This window comes from Mastomys coucha, unplaced genomic scaffold (assembly GCF_008632895.1).
Source record: "Mastomys coucha isolate ucsf_1 unplaced genomic scaffold, UCSF_Mcou_1 pScaffold22, whole genome shotgun sequence".
NCBI classification, from domain to species: domain Eukaryota; kingdom Metazoa; phylum Chordata; class Mammalia; order Rodentia; family Muridae; genus Mastomys; species Mastomys coucha.
This window is the reverse complement of record NW_022196905.1, coordinates 156,868,665-156,886,459: the sequence shown is the minus strand read 5'-3', so window position 1 is coordinate 156,886,459 and position 17,795 is coordinate 156,868,665. Positions and strand designations below refer to the sequence as shown.

Sequence of the window (17,795 nt, the reverse complement as noted above, 5' to 3'; positions counted from 1 at the left end):
TGCTCAGAACACTAACCCAGACAGACCGGAAGGAACCGGAGTCACTAGGCTGGCGGAGTTCCTAAGTGACTGGTCCCGCTGGTCCCAGTTACTCCTAGTGTTGGGACAGATGTTGGTTCCTGCTCACCTCTGATCCTGGGTGTGTCAGAGCACCTGGGAGTGGAGCTTCCTCTGGGTGTTGTGGGCGTGATATTTCCTAAAACACATCTGTATCTGAAACATCACAAACAGAAAACAAGCAGGAGCCAATGTCAGAAGGCAGTGTCAGGTGACCATGTGTAACAACCATTTCTCCATGACCATTGGACGCGGTTTTCTTTGGAAGGACTGGGATGGGATGCGAGGTTTTTGTTCTTGGCTCTGAGATGAAGTCTGTTATGAAGCATAGGCTGGCCCCAAATCTTCCATTCTCCTGTGTCGGGTTCCCTGCTGCTGGAGTTCGAAGCACATGTCAGCTCGCCCAGTGCAGCTTTGATTCCGGAAATGTCCTGCCTGTCTCTCAACAGTTCTCTGTAAAGACATTGCTGACTCTGTCTTGTGGTTTATCTGTCTCTTGTCACCAGCATGAGGTCAGTTCTGGTCAGTCTGATCTTCTGATGGTGTGTGTGTGTGTGTGTGTGTGTGTGTGTGTGTGTGTGTGTGTGTGTATCTCTGTGTGTGTATCTCTGTGTGTGTGTCTGTGTGTCTGTGTGTGTCTCTGTGTGTGTGTCGATGTGTGTGTCGATGTGTGTGTCTGTGTGTATGTGTGTATGTTTGTGTGTGTGTCTGTGTGTGTGTGTTGAAAGCCTTCTGTCTAGTATTAAGCAAATAAGAATTGTAGAAGGGATGGCTCTCCAGTTAAGCCTACCCAGAGTCTATTCTTGTACTTTAATATATTAAGCCTTTATTATAATAAATGTAGTAATTTAAAATAATATAAACTATTACAGAATAATAAATATGATAAAAATGTTGTTTTAATATATTATCGCATAATATATTAGCTCTACAAACTTTTGCGCTGTACATAAAGTTCACGTGCAAATTTCTATGCATTTCTATTCATAGGGTTAAATATACTTAAGTTACTAAACATAGTTGTTTATAAAGTATCACTTAGAAAACCTTACTCTAGACCCTTAAAGAAATCTTGACTCTATTAAGACATAGTCGGTAGGAGAGAAATGATTGTCTTAGAAAAACATAAAATCTGGATAAGTAAGCTAGATACATCTAATCTGATAACACTATCTACAAGAGAATAGCCACCTCCCTGCAGTGAACTAATGCTGGAATCTGATAACACTATCTACAAGAGAATAGCCACCTCTCTGCAGTGAACTAATGTTGGACAATAACTATTATCCCAGTGCCAAAATCAGCCCTTCTCAATACTGACAAATGTATGTATGTGTCATATGGGGCAAAGCCTACAAACCAGACGACTATTTTTAGAAATAAGCCATTCATAAAATCGATCCTTTAAATTTAAGTTTGCCTTTAAAAGGCAATTTTGGAAGTTTTCCATGCTCTAACAAAAGCATGGTTTAACAATGTAGCTGTCCTATCGACTTAAGATATGAGTTATTTATTTTGTAATTTCTATAACAAAATTCTTTTCAGCTTCAGTTTCCAGAACTAATATTGAAAGTATCAGACACAAACCATTTCATTAATAACCACAAATTACCATTTCAATTAGTGAGCATTTTAGTTATGCCTGACTGAGATATTTATTTATATGTATATGAATATTATATATAATTATATATTATATAAATTAAATATACAACTATATCATGCATATTATATATGTTATATAATTATATGCATTATATATTATGCTATTATAATATATAACAAATACATACTATGTAATACATAATATATCATATATAACATATAATATATTTTATATGTAATTATATAAACATTACATATTATATATAATGCATAAGCAATAGCTTCTGTACACTATGTTGCCCCCAAATTGCCCCTCAAACACTCACACTCATACATAAATAATTCATTTTAAATTATATTTGCCAGAAATAGTGCTTTTTTTGCCTTATAATAAGTTTAAAAAAATTTTTAATGATGTGTTATCAAGGGTTTGTTATTTAGTTACTTTCAGGAAAATGAGGGATAGATGGAGGGTTTTCTTTTCCCCATGCTCTTTTAGCAACAAAATGACACAAAACAATCACATTAAACCATCACACATTCATAAAAGCCTCATTGACTCGCACTCTCCACAGGGAGGGCCAAAGCATCGCAGACTCGCACTCTCCACAGGGAGGGCCAAAGCATCACAGACTTCATGCTATCCATGGCTACATAAGTCACCACAGAGGTTCCCTCAGCTTGCTGTCCTGTCCCAAAGGCTCAACAAAACCTTGTGGTTCAGCAGGGCCCCAAAGGACCAACAACATTTAACTGTCCCTGTCATGCCAGCTGACCAGATAGGTCAACCCAACTCCGAATTAGTTCAAAAGTCTTGCAACTTGATAAAGCCAGTCACATAAACATTGCAATGCCCAAATGGTCCTATACCACTTGGTTCTATACCCTAGTGGCTCAGAAGAAAACAAAAGACAAAGACAGTCACCAAATGGCAGTCGTCAAAATGATTCAAGGTGAACAGCAGCTCACCTGTGCCCCAAACTACAAGGATGAAGTGCTCAGAGTGCCCCATTACAGAGATGCACTGGGGCTAGACTCTCTTGTGTCTGAAACCCAGCCCCAGCTCCAATCTCTGCATCACTAGGCGTTGATTGGCTGGATGGTAGAATAAATGATCCCACTGCCGTGGGAACTTTTCAGTCTTATTTTTCAATTTACGGTCAACTTGCTACAAGTGACTGATACTCAAAATGTGTCTCCTCTTCCAGCTGGCTCACCAAAATTTTTATAGGCATTGTTTAGCCTCAGAGACTGGACCCTGGAAGACCTAACAAGCTAAACTCAGTCTCGCATCCTTGGTACACCAATTAAACAAACAAGCAATAGTGAGATGCAGAGAAAAGAGAGTTGTTTAATGTAGCCCCATTGGGAAGAGGAGTAAATGAAGAATTCACTGTCCCACTGACCCCAAAGCCCGTTCCCAAGTCCATCTTGAGCGATCTGTAGTGAAGCTCAGGTTTAAATAGGGGGAGGTTTAAATCCTGGTGAGGGTGTGGCCCAGCCCATCATTTGTGTCAATGTCTGGGCTCTAGCTGTGCCCGCAAGGTGCTCTGAGAAATGTTTGCATGTCTCCTGAGAGACAAGTTCCTCCTCTAGCTAAACACAGGCTTCCTCCTCTCCCTTCTCCCAGCGTGAGATTCCTGGAGTAATTCTAATTTCATGGGATCGTTGTTTCAACAATCTAATAACCCCGGGAGGGGCACACGTGTTTATAGTTGCTTCCATCCAAACATGTACAATGAGAGATGTCAGGGACACCCCTCCCCTGGTCTGCATAGGGCAGGCCCAAGCCTGGGACCAGGATTATACTTGAGGTGTGCAAAGACAGTTTAGAAGTCCAGGTAGTGATATGGTAGCAAGAAGACAGGACGAGCATCTGTTCTGTGCCTGGGAAGTTATTTTGAGAAGCGTTACTGCTGTGGAAAGACTCGCCTCCATAACCACTCATTCCTGGAGCTCTACCCTCAAACCCCAGTCATGAACATCACTACACATAAGAATTGCCTATTAAACACTATGCGGGATATAGACCAAGTTACAGCGAAGGCTCTCACTGGCCAAAGCATGCAATGACCTCCTGCAACCTCTGCAGTGAATAGAGACATGCCCAGCACTGCAGACCTCATGAGTCCCAGCACTGTAAACCTTATGAGTTCACGACAGTTCTGAAAACAGCAACAACATGAGTCACTGCTGGGGAGGCTAGGAACTTACCTTGGTGCAAACTGGTAGATAAAGAGGGACAGCTGCTAAGGAGCAGTACAGGCCATAGGACAGAAGAGGAAGGACAGAAACCAGCCTTGTTTTAGACCCGTGCAATGGAGCAGTTGCACGCAAAGGGTGCCCTAGGCCCTGCACCCCATAGGAGTAGTAGAGGATGCAATAGCACAGGACTTCTGTCAAACAGGCCAAACCACAGGCAAGGCACGGGACCCATGCCAGGCCCAGAGCAAAGACAAGAGTCAAGGCATGCTCAGTCACAAAATAGGACGTAGGTGCCCTGAGGTAGGAAGCCACTGACCAGACATCTGGGATGGACACGCACGCACGCATGCACGCACACACGCACGAACACACACACACCTTCTCCATTGCCATGTTTACAGAGAAAGCGATTTCTTTCTTTCTTTCTTTCTTTCTTTCTTTCTTTCTTTCTTTCTTTCTTTCTTTCTTTCTTTTTTTTGGTTTTTCGAGACAGGGTTTCTCTGTGTAGCTCTGGCTGTCCTGGAACTCACTCTGTAGACCAGGCTGGCCCTTGCTTCTGCCTCCCAAGTGCTGGGATTAAAGCCACCGCCTGGCTGAGAAAGCGATTTCTTAGACCCCACGATGCATGGTGGGAAAAGCACATAAAACCTGGACAAGAGCACCTTCTGCCAACATTCCAGTTCTGCCATGGCCAGGCACCTGTTTGTTCTCAGGGAAGCAGGAGAGTGCACCCAGCATCCTTCTTGCCTGGTAGGGTTCTATCTCCAACGTTTTTTTTTTTCAGCACAAACACATCTGAGCCCAGAGACCACTCCCTGGAGATATAAAGGCCAAACCCAGAGTGTCAAACAAATGTAAATCTTTACTACTGCCCTCCTCCTTTGTTAATGCCACCCTCCTTCCTTCTATAATGTCCTCCATCATAGCAGGTTCCAACTGCCCTTGAACTTACAGCCCCTCTGTTAGTTTATCCAAGTTCAGAGACAGAAGTAAAAAGCCAATCTGCAACCTCCTCAGTCAGGATTCAGCTCTTGATTCTGCAGCCCTGGCACACACACACACACACACACACACACACACACACACACACACACGCTGTCCAGGATGGCCTAATGCCAGCCTTGCTGAGTCAGGATAGCACGTGGTAGGGCTGGCAGGTGGCCAAGGGCAGGCTGAGGTGCCCTCCTGAGCCCAGCAAGCAGTACTGGGACACGGGCTGTCAGAGGTAACGTGTGAGTGGGAGTCCTGGGGAAGTCAAGGTCACCATGATCCATCCTGCATCCTCGCCAGTGTGTGCCTGATATCAAAGCTCCTATGGCAAACCTTGCTTAGTAACCAAGAAAAGCCAAGCACAATGACTTCAAGAAATGTGGAATTGATTTCTCAGTATCTCTGCAAGGTTGCCAGTCTCACATGGTCACCCTGACCCAGTCCCTAATGTCTTGTTGCTCTCCCAACTTCTCAGTAGTACTGGAGGCTATGGGCATCTGGCTCCTCGTGGAGGAGTTGGGCGAGCCTGTGGCTCAGCCGTCAGTCCACAGCTCCTGTCCCTTCTACCTTGTGAGAACTAGGTATTGGCCATAAGTCCCTGCAGCAGGAAGAGGGGACAGGTGCCAGGTCTAGCTCAAACCTACTATACCCAAGTTGTCTGTCACACTCCCTGATGACAAAGGCTGGCTGTTCAAGGACCAAAAAGATTGATGGGCAGGTACCATATGGGTAGGCTCTATTACTGGTTGAGTCTGTATCTACTGAGTCCCATATCATATCATTGCTGTGTCCTTCACTTTATAAATTGTAAGATTCAGGAGGTGACAAGGGACATTCTGCCTCTGAAGGACACCAGGATACTGTAGCTACCTTTCTCTTAGGGAAAAACTTGAGAATGAGGAGTTCTACACAGGGAGTTAGACCCAGGTAGCGTGCTCCATCCAGGGCAGACAATAAGTGGGCTTAGAAGAGATGGCCTCAGGCTTTCCTTCAACCCTGCCTGGAGATGAGAGTTTCATGTGTGCTCTGCAGGGTGATGACAGGGGTGGCTTGGCTGGCTTATCCTAAAAATGTGACCAAATTAACTTGTCAAGCTAGATTTTGAACACAGCCTTTTCCATGTCTGCCCTTATCGTCCAATAGCAATTTTAACAGGAATCCCTGATTCCCCACTGTGAAGATCAAATGCAGCACAGGGACCATTTGGGGAGGAGAGTGGTCTCCAGTCCATGCATACCTGTTTGAATTCACCAAGCACATCAGCACATTTTGAAATCTGTATATCAAGAATTCGAGCTTGGGTTTGGCGGGATGGTTAGTGGGTAACAGCTCTTCCAGAGGACCCTGTTCTGATTCTCAGCTCCCACACTGGGCCTTATGACCAGTTCCTGGGGATCCGATGCCCTCTTCTGACCATGGGCACCAACTTATGACCAGTTCCTGGGGATCCGATGCCCTCTTCTGACCTCCAGGGGCACCAAGCATACACATGCTACACAGACAAATATGCAGAGGCAAAACAAACACCAATACACATAAAATAAATTTTAAAATTTTAAAAATTTTAATAAATTTTAAAATAAAATTTAAGAACAGTATTTGTAGTTAAGGAATTTTTCATAAAATAGTGTCTTCATGTCAGGAATTAAGTTATTTCACAAAGGACACAGAGCTCATCCAACATTATGAAAAGTTCCCCAAAAGTCTTTGTGACGGGGACAATGGCCTCTTAGGCAGTGACACTCTTGTCTGCCTGGGAAAGCAGGCACAGCCCTGTCGCCAGCCCCACCAGGATGTTTATCTTCTGGCAGGTGCCCTAGTTCACCCTGATACTTTCTATAACCACTTGCTAACTTTAAGTTACACATTAATCCACAGATCTTTTCCAGTAAAGAGTCGCTTAATGTTTGTTCCCAAGAATAAATAAGCTTACAGGCCATGTCTCTATACATCCAATGTCATTGAAGGATGGGGATCCCTTTTGTGCCTATGCCACTGGCCTGGGTCTCATATTCCTTTTTTTTTTAATCTGGAGAACAACCATTCATCCCTCAAATCACCTCTGGAACTAGTTCTGTCTGCTCTCTACCTCCTTCATTATCCAGCAAGTCGATAATTCTTCCATGCCTGTTCGTGCTATGTGCTTGAAAGCCAAGTTGAGGATTATAAACCTGTACTTTTGTCCCCAAGAAGGAAAAGCAGATGAGGGCACAGCGATTTCCGGGCAATGGAGCCCAGAGGACCATCTAGAGCTACCCAGCCACCCCCAGGAAACCCAGTTATGGATCTCATTTTTGAAGCAAGCAAGGTGAGGACCAATACCCATGAGTCTTTCCTAGCTCTGCCAGTCCAGGACTAACTCTAACCCTCAGCACTTCAGGCTGAGACCTCACAGCAGGGTCCTATCAGATGTGTTTAACGTGCGCTCACACAAGGGTAAGATCCAACAGAACTGCTGCTTTCAGAAGCGGAGACACGGGTGCAGCCTCACCTGGAGAGAACGCATGCAATAAGAGGCAGAGACCAAGTGTGAAACTAGGAACACAGAGGCACGCGGATGGACGAAGAGGATGGACGAAGCTGGAGACACAGAAAGGACTTCCTGGAGGATGTGGGCTTTCTTGACTTTAGACCTTGGGGCTACACAACTGACAGAACAAATTTGTACGGTTTAAATATCCCCACTAAATGGATCACTGAGGTGTCCCAGGGCATAGGCACTCGAAGAGCTGTGTCCTCAAGGGTCTAGCTAGCTGAGCAGAGCTGTCCTTGAGCATCCTAGAGTTGACTGCCCATTCTAGAAGGTTAAACAAACAAACAAACAAACAAACAAACAAAAAACACCGTTACACCAAAGTAGCTGTGTCAGTTCCAAAGATGTGTAGAGTGGCTGTAAATACCTTGGATTCACTCCAAATAGTATCTGTAGACTTCTTCTGGCTCAGCGCAGAGTCAGGTTCCTTTTTCTAAAGCAACGGATGCAAAGCTCATCATTTTGTTTAACATGAGACGTCAGCAAACCACAGCCTCTCCCAGGAGATGTCCACTACAGTCAGAACGCTTTCCTTACGGCTGCTCTGTGTACATTTTCACTGCATTCATAAGCCACGGCTTGATCCCTGTGCACACTGGCTTTGCTGGGCAGGATGGTCTCCAGCTGGCCTTGAAGGGTATTTCAGACCCAGCACAGCTCCACACGCACAGCTCCTGTGCTGGCCACCTTGAGTCCTTTCCCAGAGGACAGATGACAAACACATGGTCATGGGCAGAGAAGACCAAGGCCTGACCGCACAGCCTGTGGATGCCCTTTCTTCCAGATCACAAGGGCAGAGATGCACACAGCTGCCAGCCTTCCCTTCCCGGACAGAGGGAGATCTCTGGGCCAGAGAGCCTGGATGTATTCTTTGTAATTCTGTCCTGTATTCCTGTTATGCAAACTGTAGATAAAAAGCTGGCTTTTAGGCCATCAGGCTATTCAAGACACCTTCAAATGAGCTCTGGTCCCATGGACCCACAAGTGACCTTGATCACCTGGTTAGAGATCAGAATCCCTACTCTGTAATGCTTTCACCAAAAAAGCCTCCAAATCTTATCATGGGAGCAACACAGCACACCTGGTCTTCTCCACAGATGATCTCCTTTCCTACATGGTAAAGCCTTTAAAGACCTCTGAGGTCCACTGCAGCACAAGAGTGGTGCAGTCTCCATCAAGTGCACTCTCTACCAGGTGCAGTCTCTGCCAGGTGCAGTCTCTGCCTGGTGCAGTCCCCACCAGGTGCAGTCTCTGCCAGGTGCAGTCCCCACCAGGTGCAGTCCCCACCAGGTGCAGTCCCCACCAGGTACAGTCCCCACCAGGTGCAGTCTCTGCAAGGTGCAGTCCCCACCAGGTGCAGTCTCTGCCAGGTGCAGTCTCCACCAGGTGCAGTCCCCACCAGGTGCAGTCTCCACCAGGTGCAGTCCCCACCAGGTGCAGTCCCCACCAGGTGTAGTCTCTGCCATCTCCATCTCTCCATCATTGTTAGGCCTCTTCAGCTCAAGACTAGACACACCAGCCAACTCATCCCTAGAGAGCCGTGGGCATCTCCCTTGAGCCTCTGTGGGATACTCCAGGCTTAGGTCCTCTGCTTCTATGGTGACTAAACTGCCCTCACTTCTATCAACATCTCTTTCTTCAGGAAACAAAGTTTACTCTCAGAGCTGCCTGGGTCTTTTTAAATCATGCTCATTAGAATGAAATACTTGGTCATTATTAAAAAATTCAGATGTAAGCATGTGAAATGCCATAAAAGTCCAATTTCTTCTCCCTGGTAATGTGAGTGCAGGAGGTCTTATTAGCCCTGTGACATGAAGTCTGGGAGGCAGCGCTCTACTCCCCAAAAGGCCAGCTGAGACAGCTTGTTTCTGCCCCTTGCCTGTGGGGCCACACACAAAGCTCCTTCCATATCCATAGGGGCTACTTTTCCTGTACTCGGCCTACAGGGCAGGAGTACTAGTCTGAACTCTCCCTTGTTCTCAGAAAGCTGTAATCAATGTTTCTGTGTTGGAGGTACAGCCCTGGATAAGTCTCTCAAAGAGTTCTGGGTAGGCACACTTGGCTTTGAGGAACTTCAACAGGGTGGGCCACACATCCTAAGCTATCAGATGTGTGCTGTATCTCACCTAGACTGAGCCTCTCCCTGCCTGTTCCTGTCCACCATCTGCCTTTGGCTAAGGGTTCTGCCTGCTGCTCTGCCTTGGCTCCAGCCAATCTGTGTTTGAATTGTGTTCCTCTGCTGAGGCCACCTAAGACACAATTGTTTTCATAAATCCTCTCCCCAAATCACCTCTGGCCTCTATTTACAATGTTTTGATGAAGTGACCAATGCAAGGAGACACCATTTATTATGTCCACGTCTGTTGACCACATTCTTCCAAACTCTGTAGAAAAGGAGACCTTTGTCTTTGTTCTCCACATATTTGCTTCATCCTTGGCCAGGGCTCCAGGGTCCACCCTCCTCCAACCAGCTGTGCCAGCCCTTCCTGAGACATGGAGCTCCTGAGGTTCCTACTTTCTTAGACCACTGATGCAAATTATCACAGGCCACACGGCTCAAATACTACTTCTCATGGTGCTTGGGCCTGGAAGTCTAAGATCAGAAAGCCAGGAGATCAGGTCTGGAGGCTTCCTAGAACATCTGGGTCTGGGTTAAGAGGCTACCAGGTTCAGGGGGGAACTTTTTGGTATGCCCTCATGTGATGAGAGGAAAATTTCAAGTTTCTTATCTCCTCTTCTATGGCATTGACCCCTTAAGGGACTCTATCCTCATGACTTACACTTAACCCAACTTGTGACGCCACCAATTGGCACAATCAGTGTGAGTAAGAATTGAATAGAAGCATTTATTTGACGAACACATATTCATTGCACAGCATTATTTTTGAGCTATGTATTAAGTGCAATTTTTCTGGGCAGACAAGTACCTGGTTATCATAGACCCTCCCCCAACAGAGAGCTGCAGTCCTTTTCTACCCTGGAGGCAGTCTAGAGTTGGGACACAACTGTGCTGATGGCGAAGAGTCCTAGCTGCAGCAGGACTGGGGAGTGGGCATAATGTCCCCCATCTCTGTACATCAAGGAGTTCATATTTGCCATCTCCTCTAATTATCAGACTGTACCCTAAGCAAGGACATGTCTTAGACTTTTCTTCACATAAAGAAATCTGGGTATGAATAGGGAAAATGGCTTTCAAAAGTTCAAACAGCTAGTTCTTATAGAGCCAGAAGCCCCCACCTCTGTCTCGGTCTTAGCGTTGTCAAGCACACACATAGTTATAGCCCAGTCATTGCTTGCACACAGCAGACAGAGGAAGCAGAAGATTCCCTACCCACTGGGGATAAGCCCTGTGAAATGGAAGTTTCTGGTTGTGTCACATGATGCAGACTCATGGTGTTTTGCTAAGGAAAGACCCATGGGAGGACATCTGGAGAGAGTATAAATGGGACTCGATGGATGGTGACACAGTGACAGAGCTAGCTTTGCAACACTCCATTGGTCTCTCATCTTTGCTGATCTTCGCTTTGCTGCTTCACTGAGAGAAGCATGGTAGAGAACTCCTGGCTGATTCTGGTCTCTCATACTACCTCATGTTGATTTGGCGGAGGCCTGGCAGTTTCCGATGGATCGTGTCACTGCTGATGATTTGTGTTTGGTTTCCTGACACTACTGAACTGGACTGCTGCTATCCTGACAAAGATTGGAATCACCCAAATGAACTACTTCTAAACAGGTCCACATCCCTTTGTCCTATTTACCATCTTTTCTCCCCTACCTTTGGATGGTGGGCTAGAAATGGGGTTGAAGCATTTGAGAACCCTTAGTAGGTTTTTAAAAATCTAAGCCTAAAGCCCCATGGCTCTGCTTGGTAACTTAAGAAATCTACTGGTTAGGGGCCTACAGAGATGGCTCAGCAGGTAAGAACCCTGTCTGCTCTTTCTGAGAACTCAGGTCCAATTCCCAATACCCACATGGTGGTTTATAACTGTCTGTAACTCCAGTTCCAAAAGATCTAATGCTCTCTTCTGGCCTTCCTGGGGACCAGACATGTATGTGATACAGAGGCACACATGCAGACAAAACACCCATACACAGAAAAATAAAATTAAATTATGTTTTAAAATTAATTTTTATAGTAGCCTGAGAACCCTGGCTGGGAAATGTTTTTTATTAAAACATGACTGGTGGGCTGGAGAGATGGCTCAGAGGTTAAGAGCACTGACTGCTTGCTCTTCCAGAGGTCCTGAGTTCCCAGAACTCAGGACTCACAATGATGGCTCACAACTGTCTGTAATGTGATCTGATGCCTTCTTCTGATGTGTCTGAAGACAGCTACAGTGTACTTACATAAAGCAAATAGAGAAATATTTTTTAAAAAACATGACTGAGGATTTTTGCCTCTAGACAGGACACAGTATCAGAGTCTAGAGCAGACTTGAAGTAATGAACAATAGACAGTCAGAGGAGAAGACCACGGTTCGATTCCCAGCAGTCTCATAGCAGCTCACAGGCATCTTTAGCTCCAGCTTCTAGACGTCTCAGTAACTGGCATCTGTGGGCACCAAGCACACAAGTTGTATGCAGACACACATGCAGGCAAAATATTCACATACATAAAAAATATTAATTTTTAAAAAAGTCCATTCTAGGCATAGTGGCACACACCTGTAATGCCAGAACTGGGGTAACAAAGGACGATTAGGGTTTAGGTCTGGAGAAACAGCCCAGAAAAATGTTTGCTGGGCAAGCATGAAGACTGGAGTTAATCCCCAGAACCTATAGAAAAAAAAGTGTGGTTTATTTGTTCGTTGTGTTGTTTTGTATTTTTAATCCAGGCATGGAGTTAAATGCTTTTAATTCCAGCTCTAGCAAGGTGGAGATAAGAGGCTCTCCGGGGCCTGCAGGCTAACCCAGCTATTGGAAAACAAAAGACCCAGCCTCAACAACTTAGACCTCTCCTGAAAAGGTTGACTTCTAGTTTACACAAAACACACTCACACATACAAACAACACACACACACACACACACACACACACACACACGAGACAGCGTGGAGGTGTTTGAGGTCAGCCTGAACTACATAATAAAACCCTGTACTAGAACTAAAACCCACTGAAACAGGATGAAATCCCAGGAAGGAATCTTGCTGGATATGCGCCACTTCTGACAGTGAGCAATTGGAAATGTTGCTGAGATAATCCAAGACCAGGGTAATAAGCAAACGATGCTGACCACATTTGCAGATCAGGAGATGGGAGACTGCAAAATGTTTTCTCTCCAGAAACAATTTATAGATTCAATGCAATCCCAATTAAAATTTAGCATATCTTTTTAGGAGAGCTGTTCTAAAAATTCATATGCAAATGAGAAAACACTAAACTAACTGTTTTGGAGAAGAAGAAGAAGACGAGAACATTTAAATATTCATATTACCTGACTTCATATGATACTACACTTATCATAAAGAAGTGTGGTATTAGTCAACTGTGGGACATGCCTTTAATCCTAGCTCTCAGGAGGCAGAAGCAGGTGGATTTCTAAGTTGAAGGATAGCCTGGTCTACAGAAGTGAGTTCCAGGACAGAGAGGCCACAGAGAGGAGGAAGAGGAGGAGGCAGAAGAGGAAGAAGAATGGTACTAACTTTAAAAAGGAATAAACAGTCAGGAAACATGCCCACACAAGTACAATCAGTGGGCTACTGGTGGCACAAAGACAGGTCACTAGAGGTAGAAGAGTCTCGTAAACAATTGTAGGACAACTGTACTCATGACCAAGCGTGTGCGTGCATGTACACACACACACACACACACACACACACTGCAATCTACAACTCTATTCACAATGCTGAGTAATGGGTCAACACTATTGATAACCAAATGACTATTCACCTGAGTAAAGTCTCACTAATTTAAAACAGATCGTGTTCCTAAACATAAAACTTACCTTTGCGACAATTTTAAGGATATTTGATTGGACAAATAGAGCACCAAAAACGTAGAAGGGGGAGCCAGCGGGGGAGCCAGCAGGGGAGCCAGCGATCTCAAACTTAAGAAGCCTGCTCTTTGAAAGACAGTGTGATAGAGTGAGAACACAAGGTGCAGGCTGGAAATAAATACTTACAAACCACACATCTGATAAGGAACTTTTATCTGGACTATTTAAAGAATTCTTGAAACAACGATTAGAAAAGCAAACATCTCAAACAGGAAGGAAAGAGGGAGGCAGGGAGGCAGGGAGGAAGGGAATTTAAACATACACTTCAGTATGAAGCTATTTGGATGGCAAAAGGCACACTAAACTCTACTCGAAATCATTAGTTACTAGGGAAATGCGATTTTAAACTATAAGCTATCCCTGTGCACCTACTAAAATGCCTAACACTTAAAAACTGTGGAAAGTGTTGCTGGGCACCTCCATGCACTGCTAGTGATGTGTGGATCGCTTTGGAGAAATGTTTTCCGTAATCTTTAAAGTTAAATGGGCACCTGCCACATGGGCCAGCTATTCTGCTCTTAAGTATTTTCCAAGGAGAAACTTGCATGGGCTGTGGAAATGGTTTAGATGTAAATGTATTTATAGCCAAGCCTACGGATCTGAATTCAGTTCCTGAGAGCCACATAGTGGAAGGAGAGAGAGATTCCTACAGGTTGTGCACACACACACAAACACAAGCACACACACACACACACACACACACGCACACACACATATGCTTACAAACACGCACACACACATGCACACACACACGCACACACACATGCACACACAATATGCTCACAAACACAAGCACACACACACGCACACACACATGCACACACAATATGCTCACAAACACAAGCACACACACATGCACACAAACACAAGCACACACACACATGCACACACACATATGTTTACAAACACAAGCACACATACACATGCACACAAACATAAGCACACACACAAGCACAAGCACACACACATATGCTCACAAACACAAGCACACACACATGCACAAACACATATGCTCACAAACACAAGCACACACACGCACACACACATGCATACACACATATGCTCACAAACACAAGCACACACACATGCACACACACATATGCTCACAAACACAAGCACACGCACACACACGCGCGCGCGCACACACACACACACACACACACACACACATTTAAAAGCCTTCAGGCTGCCTCCTCTGCTGCTGCCCGCATGCTCCTTTGGTGCAGACCTGGTGCCTCTTTTGTGAAGTGACAGCTGTGGAGACTGTGGTACTCAACATGGCTGAGGAGAAACTCGAGGAAGAAAGGAATGGAGACTGGGAACAGAGGTCATATTCATGTGAAGGTGGAGGGCCGTGGTTCTGTGGTGCAGTTTGAGCTTAAGAGGCAGACGACACTTAGTAAACTCATGAGAGCCTATTGGGAACAACTGGGCTTGTCAATGAGGCTGATGAAATTCTGATTTGATGGGCAGCCAATCAATGAGACACACACCAGCACAGTTGGAAGTGGAGGATGAAGATATGATTGGTGTGTTCCAGCAGCAGGCAGGAGGTGTCTACTGAAAAGGGAACCTGCTACTTTCCTTCAGAATTTTGTTATAGACTAAATGCCACGTGAGCCACATGAGCCACGGGAGCCACACAAACTCTCACTCTCAACTAAAAAGCTGAGATTTGGTTCCACCACACCCTGGCTACTACGGTACAGTTTTCTCTATTCCTTCATTTCTCTGTCCCCATTTCCTTATTGTACATAAAGTGACTAGTATGTGTGCATAAGCACATTGCACTTTTTTTTTTCTTTTTTAAACTAAATGGCCAATGTTGTTTTGGTTGATGTCAGATGGGGCTGGTCTGAGGGAAAGTACTGGTTCTGTGGAAACATTCCCCCTTCCCCATCAGTGGCTCACTCATCATCCCTTCCCCATCAGTGGCTCACTCATCATCCCTTCCCCATCAGTGGCTCACTCATCATCCCTTCCCCTTCAGTGGCTCACTCATCATCCCCTTCCCCATCAGTGGCTCACTCATCATCCCTTCCCCATCAGTGGCTCACTCATCATCCCTTCCCCATCAGTGGCTCGCTCATCATCCCTTCCCCATCAGTGGCTCACTCATCATCCCTTCCCCATCAGTGGCTCACTCATTCCACTCCTTATATTCCAGCAAGTTATTGTCTTCTCATCGTTTTTAACAAAAGAACTCAACAATATAAAATCCCTGCATACCTCATTTGATGGGAGAATTTTAATGTTTTTCATCTACCATTGTATAACCAAGGACAATTTTATAACTTTTTTGTACATAGTTGTTACATGCAGGGCAGTCTGCCTTTAAGTAGGGGTAAATTACTCTTGGACAAAATGATCCTAGATAGTTTCCCCTTAAAGGCAAGCCTCTTGTTTAAGTAAACTTCTTATTAAAATAAAAAGAAAGCTCAAGAGAAATGAGAGCATATCAGCACGTGATAATTTATGCATAGATGGTCCATAAGTGTTCATAAACTATCATTTGATTTTTTAAAAACAAAAACAAAGCCAGCGCAGGCCAGAGAGGTGGCTCAGTGGTTAAGAGAGCTGGCTGCTCTTCCAGAGGTCCTGAGTTCAGTTCCCAGTGGCCACATGGTGGCTCACAACCATCTGTAATGAGATCTGATGCCTTCCTCTGGTGTGTCTGAGGACTGCTGCAGAGTACTCATATAAAATAAATAAATAAATCTTTAAAAAAATCCTCTAATGTCCATGAATAGGTAGTTTATCCATACAACAGAATATAGTGAGCGAAAATGAAAATATGCTGGTTGAAAAAGCCAAGCAAAAAACTTGGCTAATATAGATTTGTTTTATGTAATGCTAGAAACTGTGAGTTAATCTGTAGTAGCAGAAGCTGTTTTCTAGACGAAGGGAGCTCAGGGGGTAGAAGGGACATTGGGAAGAGAGAATTAGCAAAGGGGACAGGCATTCTTTGGATCCTGTTGTGTCATCTCACTACACAGGTAAACACCTGGGCCTCAGGTGTGTCAAAAACTATCTTTTAAACACAACTTACAGGCATTTCCATAAGTTGATAAGGCTATCGACCCCAAACAGAAACCAAACTGAATGTTGGTTTATTCCCAGGACAACTCCTTTTACAGAAGAACAAGAGCTCCTCCGCTCAAGTGTATTGAACAAAGAAGTACCCTTGGGGACCGTGCAGAACTGGTTCTATCCAGAAACCATGCTTCCACCCAACTTCCACAACCCACTTGAGCTTATTCCTGACAAGAGAAGCAACCAGCTTTCCTTTCCATAGCCCTATTGTTCACTACACCCTAGACAGCTCTGACCCCCTGTCCTGTGGGGCCAAGCCTCGCCATCCCCATCTCAGGGCACACCAGATGTGGAATATTTACCGCGATTGTTTCTTGCCTGTTTCCCATGCCTGCCTTAGAAAGGGAACTTTTTGTTTGTTTCATTTGTTTTGTTTGCTGTTTGTTTGTGCTGATGACGCGGTTATAGTGACCTCCATGTGGTCTTCCACTTCCCCCAACATTTGCTTCCTCCTTGCTCCGTTTTCTAAGTCAAGCCCAGGAGGATGCTCTTTATTAAACCAATGGTCTATATAATGTGAGGCATCTTTACTGGGATGCTCAGCAGAAAGAATGCACTAGGAATGTGGGGGAGACTGAGGTCCAGGCTAAAAGAGTCCAAAGGACCTACATGACTCCATCTAGCTGAGGTGGTGCTGGCCCCTGGTCATCAGAGTCATGACCACACCATAGAAGCCAGAGAGGCTGTCTCTCATGGGGCATGGGGTTGGGGGTGGAGTGTTCAAGTAACTGGAAAAAGCATCTCTTCTCCAAACTTCCACAGGTGCACAGGCAGCAGCTGCAGACGGGCAAACCACTTGTCATCCATCCATGCCCGTTCCTTAGAGCCCTAGGAAGTGGTGGGCTTCTACTTGACTTGGCTTGAATAACCAACAACACTTTTGAAACCAGTGTTTCTTTTCTTTCTTTTTTTGGTTTTTTTCAAGGCAGGCTTTCTCTGTGTAGCCCTGGCTGCCCTCTGTTTCTTCTTAAGAAAGATCAGAAAATTAACACAGCAAATATTCTTCCCAAGCACATGGTGTCTGTAGACCCGGGGCAGCCTTAGGAAGTTCAGGGTGCTCTCTGGCTTCTGAAGCCTTTGGCTTAGCTTCCTGGGAGTGATTATGGTCTGGAAGCAGGCACAGATGGCTCTTCCAATTTTTAATTCCCTTTCAAGATGATTCCCATGACATTCATTTCTCTGAAATTAACATATTTTGTAAGCCCCACCTTCAAACGAATGACCTTAAAGAAGAATTCCACCAGTAATGACCTCATGTACTCCCAAGATTCTGGGTTGCATTCACCCAGGAAAGGGGGTGACTCCCTGTCCTTTTCT

At 45.0% G+C, this 17,795-nt stretch overlaps 1 pseudogene; it reads left to right on the top strand.

The window, feature by feature from the left end:
- LOC116104736 overlaps positions 1–14,949 on the top strand; it is a 29,495-nt pseudogene extending 14,546 nt beyond the window's left edge.
- Positions 14,950–17,795: the final 2,846 nt, after the last annotated feature.